Source organism: Cajanus cajan, chromosome 10 (genome assembly GCF_000230855.2).
Source record: "Cajanus cajan strain Asha chromosome 10, NIPB_CcT2T_4, whole genome shotgun sequence".
NCBI lineage: Eukaryota > Viridiplantae > Streptophyta > Magnoliopsida > Fabales > Fabaceae > Cajanus > Cajanus cajan.
The window spans coordinates 13,341,015-13,356,609 of NC_138526.1; positions in this window are offsets into that span (position 1 = coordinate 13,341,015).

The window sequence follows — 15,595 nt, forward strand, 5'->3', positions numbered from 1 at the left end:
AAACAATACAACTAAAATAGGACAACGATCAAGCAAATCCACTTTAGTTTTAAAAGTCCCCACAATTTAAAACACTACTTCATCATAAATCCAAAAGATCATAGTAGCACAAAAAAAAAATGCTTTTCTCCATTACAGATCTTGACTAAAATTGACATAGTTCATAGAGACAATCTAGCAAACAAACCATTAAAAATTAATTGCAGAAAAAAAATCCCAAACCTAAAAAGTAAATGTAAATTAAAATTAAAATTGAATTAAAACAATAACAAGCACAACTTTAAGAAACACACGATTTCTATTTGAAAGATCTAATCAAGAATATATCAAATTCCCAAACAAAAAGTAAGATATAGAAAAAAAACTCAGGAGAGAAAATTGAGTGAAATGTAGATCGTTGGTGATAAAGCATAAACGAAACGTAGGACATAGACACACATCTTAAACTTGTGGCATTACAGTCTTTGAATGCTCGACTAATTTTAATTTTTATTTATGTTTCATTTTCTCTCCACAGGATCCACCATCATGCACCTACTATAAACCCTTTCACATACCCAAATGGAACCCATAACCCATAACTGCACTGAACCCATAACCCATATAACCCATACATCCATAGATCCATAATCGTACATGTACACATACACTTGTCAACCCCATAACCCACACACCCAATGCACAACATCACATAATCTACAACCTCACGCAATGAGAGAGATAACAATAACAGTGATCACGCACAAAGAGAAAAAGATAAGAAGGTGAGAATCATACCTGTGAGGTGCCCACTAATAGCAACAACAGTTGCGTGTGATGAAAAAGATGTAGAGAGGAATGATGAGGAATTCCTAGAGAATTATTGGGATGCAAGCAAAGTTCCACATCGTTCAAACCAGAGGATGGATGTGGGTTTATATACACACAATTGTCCTCATTGGTTAAAAGGCCTTTTGGGTGGTATCCAAAAGCAAAACCGTGAGGGCTAGACCCAAAGCGAACAATATTTTACCAATGTGGAGACATGTGTAAGTGTGTGGTAACTCTCGGTGCACAACTAGTAGTATCAAAGCCAATGGTCTGATTAGCATGACTGACTCGATGAGTATGTTGTTTGGCAAGTGGATCCAAGTTTGGGATCCCTTGTGTCGAAAGTCTTCCTAACGGTGGGTCCATATGGAAGAGATTCTTCTTGGTAACTTGGAGGGTTAATTAGGAGGCGTGTCTCGTTCACGATGGAGCAACGATGCAAATACTTAGAGCATGACTGAGCTCTATGGGCCACCATCGAATATACTCGTGAACTGATAGCTTTCGTTGGAAAAGGGATAGAACCATGATCCTTTGTTTGAGGGGAGAATTATTGGGATGCAAGCAAAGTTCCACATCATTCAAACTAGAGAGTGGACATGGGTTTATATACACACAATTATCTTCATTGGTTAATAGGCCTTTTGGGTGGTATCCAAAAGCAAAACCGTGAGGGTTGGACCATAAGCAGACAATATCTTAGTAATGTGGAGACATGTGTATATGTGTGGTAACCCCCGGTGCACAACAATAATGAATATCACAAGCGGACGTGATGAGAAAATTTTAGGGATTCTAATTTTTGTTTTAAGGAGATGAGAAGTCTTTTGTTTTAGTAATTTTGCGAATTAAAGATAGAGAGAAGTTTAAAAAAAATTTATTTAATATTTCCCGCGAATATAAAAGGGCAGGTATAATCATTAAGCCGCGTTTATAAGTGTTTCCGATTAACTTTAAAGAAATAAACTTCCCATTTTAATAATAACATGGTTAATAATAAATTTTGGGAACATTTTTTTATTGTGTTGCATGATATAAAATAAACAATAATTTATAAATTGTTGCCTAATATCAGTTTTAAGAACGATTTTTAAACAGTTGGGTAGAGAAGTGGCCATGATTAGAAATTTGTTACCTGTTTCATATTTTAGGAAGAGTTTTGTAAATGTTGAAAAGAGAATAGTGCACGCTTTGATCAAGTGTTTCCTATATGTGCTTTTAGGAACGATTTTATGATTATTGTCAAACAAAGTGTCAACAGTTTTAAAAAATGTTGCCTATTTCATATTTCGAGAACATTTTTTAGGCGTTGCCTAATATAAAAAATGTTGTAGTATATGACAAACAAACATCCTCTAGAGGAATGGTTCCTCCCAAATATCAAGGTAACTGACAACATCCATCAGCCTATAGTGGCTGCTAGGACTTTTGAGCTGAAGTTGACCCTCATATCCATGGTCTAGAGTAGTTGTCAATTTCAAGGGCAAACTACTGAAGACCCTCTATGACACCTCAAGAGATTCCTGAGGATTACTAAACCTATACTTATGAATACCTGTCCAACCCCGACCTTGACTCGATTTTGACAGGAAAAATCTATTTTGGTTGGCTACAAGTTTTTCCCGACTTGAAAATTCATATTTGGATATATAAGCCCTCGCTTCACCTCGTCCTTGTACCTATTCATCTATTTCTTTTTTTTGTTACAAAAAAGAAAAAAATATAACGATAATTAAGTAACAACCTTAGAATTATATATTTAATATTTATATTTTTTCTTATTTATTCTTTTTTTAATATTATTTATTCCTTATTATAACAATAAAAATGTTTATTTATAAATTTGTTCTTATTATATTTTTATATATTATTTACATATAATATAATTATTAAAAGTAATAAAATTATATTAAAAAAGTGATAGATTTTCCATAAGTTTACTCAAACCTGATAAAACTCGATGGGAATGGAATTGAGTTTTAAAAATATGAATATGCCTCTTTATAACACCTAAACCTACCACGCCTTTTACAACAACGAGGATGGGGAGAACAAAACTCATCCCGTTGCCATCCCTACTTTAATCTTTGTCTAGCATGATCACAAAATTTGCACTTGCACATAAATGAAATTCTAGGGTTCTAAAGTTCACCGAACCATTATTAACACTTTTAATCCAAATTTAATTAGTAGAAGTAGAACAATCCCAATTCAGTCTTAGTACACTTATTTATCATTAATTTATGCTTATAACACTAAAATCATACAAACCTCTAAATCATCTCATGATGCCTAATCTCCGATAGAGGCAAATACACCATAGCATACAAATCAACATCATTATCTATGAAATAACAACATTGCACAATATTGTAATCTATAATCAATCAATAACACTTATAATATCGTCAAATGCTATTTAACAAAAACATAAAGAGTCTTAAGGATTTTCTCACTACCCATAGTCCTTATATATGCCCACAAGGAGAGACAATCTCACTCCCCATTTTACCTCTAACAACGATCTTTATTGCACTTGATGTGATCTCCTGCCTCCGAACGTCGCTCCTCAAGGTTCTCCTCTATAGGTTCTATTTGAGTGTTAAAAACTCTAAAACCTCAAAACTAACTTGTGTGACCTAACTTTTCCTCCCCTCTAAATTAATAAGACAAACACTAAGTTGGGCTTTGTCGTAACCGGAATCACGACAGGATGACACAAACATATCTTTCAATGGAGCCGCCACCAATATTTTATTTTAAAGGAAAAACATTGTGATGGGGTTATGTTATGATATTTGTCTAAGGGGATATTTTATGAAGGTTATTTTTATCAGAGGAGCATAGTATAATTTTATTCATGAGTCTCTATTTATAGAGAAGATTTGTTATACAAAATCAAATATTGATATTATCCTATTCTAAAAGTAAGGAAACAAATCCTAAAATAATCAAAACAGATTAAATCTAAATACTTGAAATATAAATAAAATATTCTTATCAAAAATCTAATTTATTCTCCTAAAGATATTTAGGCATATTCCCAACATTCCTCCTTGAATGAATATCTTTATCACCTAATTTGAATTTCAAGATCTGCCTTTTCTCTTTTTGAACAGTTTCTTCTTTTTGTGATTTTTGTTGCAATCCTTCTTGAGTGGGACCACTTTAGCATTTGTCTTGAACTTCTCTTTTGAAGGTGGTTTTTCATCATCTTCATTCTCCTCTTGATCATCAAACTTCTTTTGAAGATATGCATCTTTGTGTTCTTCACTTGTATCTTCATTTATAATTGGCTCCTCCTTCACCAAATTTAAAGCAAAAATCTTGCCTTTCATATGAAAATTGAACACTTCTTTGTTGTGTATATCTTTAATCACACAATTTTTATCTTCAAATAACACTTTATAGCCTTTTCCCAACAACTGAGCAACACTCAACAAATTTTGATTAATATCAGGAACATATAAAACATTAGATATTAATTTCAAACCTGAATGACTTTTAATAACCACTTTTCCTTTGCCTTTTACTATAAGGTGTGCCCCATTCCCTGTTCGGACTTTAGAAATATTAGTTTTGTTGAGTTCTTTAAAGAGTTCTCGGTCATAAGTCATATGGTTTGTACAACTACTATCAATAATCCAAGCTTTCGAGGGTTTTTCAGTCATAAATCATGACATTGAAAGTAGTTGTTCTTCTTCCTCTTGTTGATCTTCAACAATGTTGGCTTCTTCTTGTTGCTCATGAGATTTGCACACATATTTTAGGTGTCCTAATTGTCCGCACTTATCACATTTTAAATCAGGTCTCCACCAACATCTCTGTTGTGGATGATTAGTCTTTTTGCAATAAGGACATGGTGGAAAAATTTGAGGGCTATTATTTTGACTATTCTCTTGGAACAATCCCTTCTTCTTATTTTTGCCACCATTGTTGCTCTTCCATTTGGCTAAATATACACCCTCCATAGATCCTTTTTCTCTCATGAGCCTCCTTTGTTCTAATACTTGTAATGCATGTAACACGTCTGCCAAAGTGATCTTACTCAGATCCTTTGTGTTCTCCAAGTCCGCTATTGAAGCTTCATATCTTTCAGGTATAGTTACTAGAATTTTTTCAACAATTCTAGAATCAAGAAATTGCGTTCCTAGTAATCGTACCTTATTAGCAATGCCAAGCAATTTGTCAGAGTATTGTTTGATTGTCTCAGTTTCCTTCGTTCTTTGTATTTCAAATTCTCTCATTAAATTTAATACTTTCATGCTTCAAATCCTTTCATCTCCAGCATATTTTTCCTTTAGATAATCCCAAATTGCTTTTGCCGATTTAAGAGTCATAATCCTGCTGAAAACATTTTGTGAAACACAGACAAAGAGACAACTTTTTGCCTTTACCTTCTTGATTTTCTTTTCCTTGTGAATTTTCATTTGGGCTATGGTAGGATTGTCTAGCAATGCAGAAACATCATAATCTTCTTCTACGGCTTCCCAGAGATCTAAAGCTTCTAAGTATGCTTCCATTCTCACCGCCTAAAGATCGTAACTTTCTCCATCAAAAATAGGTGGGGAAATTTGTGAAAAGTTTGTTTCTGCTTCCATCTCCAAGATCGTAACCTTAGCTCTAGATACCAATGATGGGGTTATGTTATGGTATTTGTCTGAGGGGATATTTTATGAAGGTTATTTTTATCAAAGGAGCATAGAATAATTTTATTCATGAGTCTCTATTTATAGAGAAAATTTGTTATACAAAATCAAATATTGATATTATCCTATTCTAAAAATAAGGAAACAAATCCTAAAATAATCAAAACAGATTAAATCTAAATATTTGAAATATAAATAAAATATTCTTATCAAAAAACTAATTTATTCTCCTAAATATATTTAGGCATATTCCCAACACATTGGAAAATCCTTTTTAAAAAAATAATCTTTAAAGTCAAAATTGGGTTCGAAGGTCAATTACATGTAAGGAAAGTATTAGCACCCTACGACGCCTGTATAAACACAATACCTTTAATTAATTGTGCAAAATTACGTAAATTTATAAATATTTAATTTACCCTAAAATATATATATACAAGAATAAACCTCTTTTATTTATTTCTTTTTTTTAAAAGGAACTTGTATAAGAATTTAAGTTAGAAAATGGCTAATCATTAAACCCTTAAAATCAAGTAACGTCGAAAATAAAAATGTTATTCAATCGAAGTTGTTATTTATTGTATATTAAATACTTTCTAAACAATGACTTTGAAGATAACAAATCATATTCACTATGTACATGCAATAATTTTCAACAAGTCAAAAAACAAATAGAGTCAAGAAAAGAATATGATACCAAATGAGAGGCTTGAACTTGTTATCGCGTTGAATCTTCAAAGATGAGGATCTATTAGGTGCTTTTTGGCTACCTTTCACACTACACAAATGTCTCACAGATCTCAAGAAATACAAAGAGAGAAGAAGAGAGGGAAATTTCGAGTTATAAGGAGTTCTCGATGAAATTTTTTTCCTCCCTGAAAATAGTGCCCGAGTCGGCTATTTATAAACGTCAGACCTGACCAGAACGGCTCGTTCCGGATTCGGAATGGCACATTCTGGATCATTCAGTTATGAGTTACATTTAAATCTGGAACATCCCGTTCTAAAGGTGGAATGCCTCGTTCTAAAGGAAGAATGGCCCGTTCGCCATTTGAACATTTCCCATAGCGAACTGCACTAAAACGGCCCATTCAAGATGGAGAATGGCCCGTTCTAAAGGCGGTACAGGCCGTTCCGAATTTGAACGTTTCTCATAGTGAACTGCACTAGAACGGCCCGTTCTTAATAAGGGTTTTAGGTGTTTTTAGTAACTTGGAACGGCTCGTTCCAATTTAAGAACGGCCCGTTCTAACTTGGGAAAGGCACGTTCCGATTTTGGAACAGCCCGTTCTGGACTACTAAAACCAACCTGTTTGGGCTTCAAGCCTCCGTGTTGTCATATGGTATTGCCTCCATACTTTGGGAGCTCCTCCGCTTCATAGTAGACGTCCATTTCATTATTTTGTTGGTCTGGATAAAATTGGTTATTCACAGACTTCTTATTAAAGTTCAAAAATCCAACAATTAGAATCAAGTAAAGAGACCTATACATATCGTTTGGGATAAACTAAGGGCAAGTAACATACCTAAACTCTTAGCTAACTTCTTGAGAACATTAGAGCATTGAAAAGGCCATACGAGAAAATTATGACCTTTTTGAATGGCTAGCCTTTGACATGCATGGTATTAACCCCATTTTAAATGTGATTGTCTAGAAATATGCCAATATACCAAATCAATAGAACAAACTAAGAGTAAGACAAGGGAAGAACGATGTTGAGTAATAGAGAAGGAGGTGGTAAAGTTGTTGAATTATTGATTTATACGTAGCTTCCCAATGAGGTAATGGTGAGAAAGCCAAATGGAAAGTGGAGGGAATGTATCAACTATACAGATCTAAATAGAGCATGCCATTAGGATGCTTATCCCTACCAAGCATTGATCGGTTGGTAGAATGCATCACCAGCCATGGCATCCTTAGCTTTTTGGGTGCCTACTATGAATTTATCCAGATTAGGATGTACTATTGAGATGAGGAAAATACGACATTAATCAACGAATCTATCAACTTTTATTACCAAGTTATGACATTTGTTGTAGAGAATGTCAAAGCCACATATCAGGGATTAATAAACAAAATATTTTGATGAAAATTGGCAAGAACATGGAGGTTTATATTGATGGCATGGTGGTTAAGTTTAGTGGATCAACCGAACATGTCCATGACCTTAGAGAGATATTTGTCAAACTAAGAAAACACAATAAGAGACTTAATCCTAAAAATTGTGTATTTAAAGTAAGAAGGGGAAAGCTCCTCAGTTTCATGTTAGGGATCTCAAACGCACTCACACGCACAATGTTGTAAGGGATTCGCAAATGCGCTCACATGCACAATTACAGGAGAGAAAGTAAATTCACAACACACAGAGATTTACATGGTTTAGCCAGAATAACCTAAGTCCATGGCCTCACTAGATGGTATTTTCTATTTCTTTGATTAGGTTTACAATTACATGAGTATTTATAAAAGAAAAAAGCAAGCAAATGGGCCAATTCGAATAAACCCTTCAGACTCGACATACTCAACAATCTCCCACTTGGAGGCTGATCACATCAACTGCACTCCAAAGTAAATCTAGTAAACCTCAAAACCGTAACACCTCCAAGCTAGTGAGTTGCCGTCTCAACAATTAATCATGAAGGCCAGTTGAAGCTATGCAAAGTTTCAACTTCTCAGTAGTAACCAACTTGGTCAACATATCTGCATGATTCTCTGACCTAGGGGTCTTCTTCAAGAACAAAGTACTATCATTGCTTAGTCCTCTAATGAAGTGGTATTTCAACTAAATGTGCTTTGTTTTCGCATGGAACATAGGATTCTTTGCAAGATGAATGACACTCTGATTATCGCTATAAAGAGCACTGTCACACTACTTCTTGCCCAACTCTTCAAGAAAATTCTTTAACCAAATCATTTCCTTACCGACTTCTCAAATAGCCATGTACTTTACTTTTGTGGTTGAAAGTGCAACGCTTTTCTGAAGTCGAGACATCCAACTAACTATTGTGCCACATATTGTGAAAACAAATCATGTTGTACTATTCCTTGTCTCTGAATAGCCTCCCAAATTTGCATAAGAATATCCTTCCAAAACAACATCATTCTTACTGAAACATAATGCAATCTTAGAAGTACCTTTCAAGTAGCGTAGCAATCACTTAACAGCTTCTCAATGCTTCCTTCCTAGATTAGACATGAATCTGCTAACAACTCCCACTACATGAGTAATGTCTGGTCTAGTGCATACCATTGCATACATTAAGCTATGAACTACAGATGCATAAGGAACCTTAGCCATTGTTGCCTTGTCTTCATTCATCTTAGGTGAATGTTCCTTTGTGAGATTAAAGTGAACCCCCCAAAGGTGTACTTATGATCTTGGCATCCTACATGCTAAATTTCTCTAACAATTTCCCAATATACTTCTCTTAAGATAATATTAAGGAACCTTTAGATTTGTTCCTACTGATGTTCATGCCCAAAGTCTACTTTGCAACACCCAAATCCTTTATTTCAAACTCTTTAGGCAATTGTGCCTTCAATTTACTGATTTCATCCATATTAGAACTTGCAACTAACATGTCATCAACATATAAGAGTAATATGATATAAGATGGACCAAAATTTTTCAAATAATAACACTAATCCATGGCACATTTCTTGTACCCTTTCCCACTCATAAAATTGTCAAACTTCAAGTACCACTACCTTGGTGCTTACTTTAGCCTATACAAACTCTTGGTCAACTTACAGATCAAGTTCTCCTTCCCTATTATTTGGAAACCCTCTAGTTGCACCATGTAGATGTTCTCATCAAGGTCACCATGTAAGAATGTTGTCTTAACACCTAGCTGTTCTAGATATAGATCTTCTATAGATATAATGGTCAACACGAGTCTAATGGTAGTTATTTTACCTACAAGAGAAATTTTTTTATTATAGTCAATACCTATTTTCTGCTAAAAGCCTTCTCAAGTGAGTTTATCTCCTCCCGCATGGCTAATCCCTGCTAGGCTACATCATCCATCTACAATGCCTCATGATAACATAGAGGTTATCCATTGTCAATTAATAAAAAGTAATTTGCTAAAGGAGAGAATCTATGAGGAGACCTAATAACTCTACTAAATCTCCTCACTTTAGTTATTGGAGTGACTAGAGTGGTTTCCTCAACTGTCTTGTTTCCTAAGCTCTCACCTTTTCCTACAAATCATCGTCTATAATGTCATCTAACATTGCCTTTTGCTTCTTTGTTGGTTTCTTTTCAACTTCAGCATTTGTCTCAAGTCTATCCTTGTACACTGCATTTTCATTGAAAGTAACATCTCTGCTTCTAATGACCTTTTTGTTTTGATCATCCAAAAGCAATATCCCATATCATTCGTTCCATAGCCAATAAAAATGCACTTTCATACTTTTGGATCAAGCTTGTCCCTATCAACATCTCTAACATGAACATAAGAAACACAACCAAATAATTTCAAATGAGAAACACTTACATCTTTGCTTTTCCATTCCTACTCAAGAATCTTGAACCTTGTGGGAACTAAGGGTCCTCAATTAATGAGGTATGTTGTTGTGCTCACTGCATCTTCCCAGAATGTCTTTCGTAACCATGCATGAATTCTCATACTTTTTGCCCTCTTATTTAAGGTTCTATTCATTCTTTTAGCAATACCATTCTGTTAAGGTATCTTAGGAATAGTTTTAAGCATTCTAATTCCATTCTCAGCACAGTAATTAACAAATTTAGTACTACTATATTCACCACCATTATCAGACTTTAAACATTTAATTTTTTATCCTGTCTCATTCTCAACAGGAGCTTTCCATTTCTTAAAGGTATTAAATACGTCTAATTTTTTTTTCAAAAAATAAATTCATACCTTTTTGGTGGAATCATTAATGAAGGTGACATATTATCATGATCCTCCCAATGATGAGACTGATGTTATTCCATACACATCTATATGAACAAGCTCTAACTTCTCAATCTTGGGCATCCTCCCTGACTTGGCAAAAGTAACTCTATTGTACTTTCCAAACACACATGGTTCACATAAACCAACTTCTACCCCTTTTAGTTCTGGATTTTCCCCTTTAAGACTAGTATCTTCATACCCTTCTTACTCATATGACCAGGTCTTTGTTGCCACAGAGTCAAAGAGTGACCAATATCATCACTAATTGAATTTACTTCTTCTGTAGGTAATTCTACCATGTAAAGGGTTCATTTCTTCCAATCGCGAGCAAAAACTAGATTACCCTTCACCACCTTCCACTGACCATCTTTGAATATAACTCAATATCCCTGGACATCTTGCATAACCACAGAAATTAACATTCTCTTGAGTCTTGGAATATATCTAACGTCCTTCAGTATCCATATTGTACCAGTAGAAGTTCTAAGATTTATATCTCCCATGCCTACGATGTCTAAAGCTTCATCATCTACTAGACGAACTTTGCCAATATTCCCAGTTTTGAAATTTTTCATTAAGTTCTTGCAAGGAAAAACATGGAACGATGCACCAGAATCCATTATCTAGGATTCAAACTTACTATCAATGCAACATATCAATGCATCATGAATGTCTTCTTGTGCTACATTCATTGTGTTGTCATGCCTCTTTTCTTTAAGAGCAACAGGAGCAGTACAATGGTTTCTGAAGTGGCCATTCTGTTGACAATTCCAACAGGTAATATCCTTACGAAGTTTAGGTTGTCCTCGCTTCTTGGACTTTGATCTATCATGCATAGAATCTTGCCCCCTTTTAGGCCTTCTGCCTCAACCTTTTGTGCTCAATAAGAAACCTGTTGATTCTCCAACATTTCTCCTATGAACATCCTCACCAAAGATTAAATCCCTAATTCCTTTGAATGTCAATTTTGTAGTCCCAAATATATTGGCGACTATTGTGACAGTTCCTAACCAACTATTAGGCAACGAAGATAACAACAATAAGGCTTGTACTTCACCATCAAATTTAATATCCACTGATACTAATCTTGATAGTAATGAATTAAATTCGTTCACATGATCTGTAACACTAGCACCTTCTCGTATCTTTGTATTAACTAGTTGGCGAATCAAAAATACCTTGTTTGATGTTAATGGCTTCTTGTACATGTTGGATAACGACTTTATCAAACCATATGTTGTCTTCTCGTTCACGATGTTGTAAACGACGTTCTTTACCAACGACAATCTGATGACACCCAGATCCTGTCGTCTAGCAACTCCCAATCTGCTTGAGACATCATTTCTAGTTTATTCTTGGACAGAGGTTGGTACAACTTCTTCTAATACAAATAATCTTCAATCTACATCTTATGAAATTCGAAATCACTCCCAACAAACTTTTCAATCTTCACTTTCCCATTTTTTGTCATTGCTCTCATTCGTGTGAAACCCTAGGCTCTTGATACCAGTTGTTGGGAATCACAAATGAACTCACACGCACAATGTTGTAAGGGGGTCGCAAACACGCTCACATGTATAATTACAAGAGAAAAAGTAAATTCACGAGGCACAGAGATTTACGTGATTTAGTTTAAATAACCTACGCCCACGATCTTACTAGATGTTATTTTCTATTTCTTTGATTAAGTTTACAATTACATGAGTATTTACAAAAGAAAAGCAAGCAAATGGGCCAAGACGTACTAATAAACCCTTCAGACTCCACACACTCAACATTTCATGCTATCCACTAGGGAAATATAAGCCAATCTTGAGAAATGTCAAGCTATCTTGAAAATGAAAAGCTCCAAAAGCTTAAAATAAGTTTATAAATCAGTAGGATTAATGGCCTCCTACCCCAAATTGAGATCATAGGTAATATTTAAATAATTGCAAAGATATTAACTTTTAATTTCAGTTTGTCTAGGAACTAAAAAAAACTCAATATTGGCCTAGAATCATGCAATTAGAATTGAGTAAATTATATTTTCTCTCCAAAGAGATACAAATATTACAACGTCCTCCCTTCTTATGTTAAAAAATTACGCTCATTTTCCTCAATATAGAACAATATATGAAGAGTTATCTATTTTTAATATTTTTCAAAGTTTCACTAATTTCTATTAAAAAATTATTTATCAAAACATCATTTTCAATAACATTTCTTCAAAGATGTGAAAATTTCACCACCCAATTTCTTATTTTATAATAAACATTTTCATCCCTTAACAAACAAGTTATCTCTTAATTTATATATTTAATTATTTTTTTTAAATTATTATGAATTTTACTAAAGTTTTTTATATATTCAAGAGAAATATTTTTAATTATATTGTTGTTTTTACAATTTTTTTAGAGCTATCAAAATAAAAATAATATATATATATATATATATATATAATTATAATAAAGTCAAACACAAGTATTAAGATAGTATTTAATTGATTTATTATATTTTTATAAATATTAAAAAAAAGGTAATTTTATTATATAATATTAATTATATGTGTATATCTATATATGTATTAGGCTAATATTTAATTGATGTTATAAATAAAATAATTTATTAATATCTAAAAATTTGATGATTGATGATAAAGTATTATTTATTATATTTAATAAATATAATTTTTTATTTATTAAAATTACAATAACGATATTATAATTTAAACATAAAAATCTTCTATATACTATTTTAATTCTCTTAATAAATATAAACATAAAACTAAAACATGTATAATATTAGGTATATAATTTTAAAGGAATATATTTATATTAAAATATATTATTAGATAAAATATGATTATACTAAAATTTAACAATCATATATATATATATATATATATATATATATATATATATATTCATATATATTATAATTTATAATTTTTTATTTTATTTATTTTTTTAATAGATAATTTTTAATCTAATTATATCTTTATTAGTTTTTATCAAGTGAATGAATATCAATCAATTAAATTTATATTTTAATTGAAAATATATTTAATTTTATGATGAATATTCTTTATGATGTTAAGTTAAATATTTTAAATTATATATTTTAATAAAAACGTGTGGCATGAAAGAATATATATATATATAAAAGAGAAAAAGTGAGTGTAATATTCATATCTTTAAGCAATAAAATTGTAAATTATTTTATATTTTAACATATCAAGAAAGAATAATATAATACTTGTATTTAACAAAAGATGGAAGTGTGATTTTTATTAAGATTTAAATATATTTTTAATCTCTTAAAATTAAAACTGATTTTTTTAATCTCTATAATTTCAAGAAAATTTATTATAATTATTATACTCAAATTTTTTTAAAGAATCTATCAAATAATATTATATAAAATCTACTTACTATGTTCATGTTATATAAAACATCACATTAAACTTATTCGATGTTACATAATATTGTCTTAATATGTGACTTTAGATATATTAGTGACTTGAGAGACTAAATTTTAAAAAATACATAAACTAAAAATAATAATTATAAATTTGAGGAACTAAAAATAAATAATTTTAATAATTTTAAAACATATTTAACTCTTTACAATAATAACAATAACTTAATTAAATAATTTAAATTATAGCTTTTTTTCTACATAAAAGATATTAATGTTGTTGTATCTCAAGAGACAGTAACAAAATATACTTATCACTATTTGGACAAAATTGTATATTTGATTGCAGTGTTTTAAAACCTGGACCGACCCGGCCGGTCGGACCAGTTGGACCGGGAACCGGTGGTCCAGTTGATTCAAATCTGAAGTTGGATCGGTTATGCAGTCGACCCGTTTCAAACCGGATTGAATCGGTCAATTTTCCGGTTCAACCGGTGAACCGGTGGGTCAAACCGGTTCAACCACTTTTTTTTCTTATTTTTTTTTTAATTTTTTTAAGGGACTATAAATCACAAAAATAATAATGAAAATTGAATCTCTTAATGAAAAAGCAAGGAGTCTTATTAAATATAACAATGACTACTTGTTCTAATATATTTGTTTGCAATATATACAACTTAAATAACTTTTATAGTATATTATTAATTTTAAATTATATATTTAATAATGCAATATTTATATAAATATTACATATATTATTTTATGATATTAATTGCAAGCATATTATATATGTACGTATTATTTATATTTTTAATTTGTATTAATATACCGTTTAACATGTAATTTTTTTATGTATTTTTTTACAAAATAAAAATAAAAATAATTTTAAATAAGATAGAAAAATTGAAATTTAAAATAAGATATGAATTTATTAAAATTTATAAGTATAAAATTTAATATAAATATTTTTTAATAAAAATCGAGTTATATGGTTCAACTAGTGACCCACCGATTCAACCTTTGACCCACTGACCCAGTATCTTAACCGGTTCGATGACCGATCCGATTTTTAAAACTATTTGATTGTGTTAAGACTAAAAAATGTATTCAATTCTATAAATCATTTATTATTTACTGGTTTAACAATTAAAAGCGATGTATTGCATACATGTCATTCTTAATGAGTACAGTTAGAACGGTCGTGATTAAGATCCGCAATTTATTTATCTCACATGACATGATGACACGGATACTACTCGCAGGGCATATAACACGTTTATTGCGATATTTTATAATTTATTTGATCAGAAAAATATTATATTACAATAAGTTGATGTGAAGTTAAGACTTTTAGAATACATTATTGCTGACAATCTGAATCAGCATTCAAATTTCGTCGACCTAATTAATCTTTGTGTTAGATTTGAACATTGAATCAACTGGTCGGCAAAATATTTGGTGCATGCAACTGATGGCTAATTCAATATATATTTTTTTTAATATTCTTTATAAAAATTAAAAAAAAATACAAAATTAATAGCAATAGAATTAAACTGGGACTCATCCTCTAACTATCTTAACTCTTTCTTGCTAACTATTAAATAAACTTTAATGCTGTTGATCATATTTAAATATAAATATTGGATCTATTTGTTAAAATAATCATTTTTTATGTGTTTCTCTAAACTTTTTAAAAATGAAAAATTTTATATTTTTTAAGAAACAACTCTTATCTACTTAAAAAAAATATTTTTTTAAGAAAAACACTTATTTTAAAAACATTTCTTCTTAAATTTAAAGCTACAAAATAATTT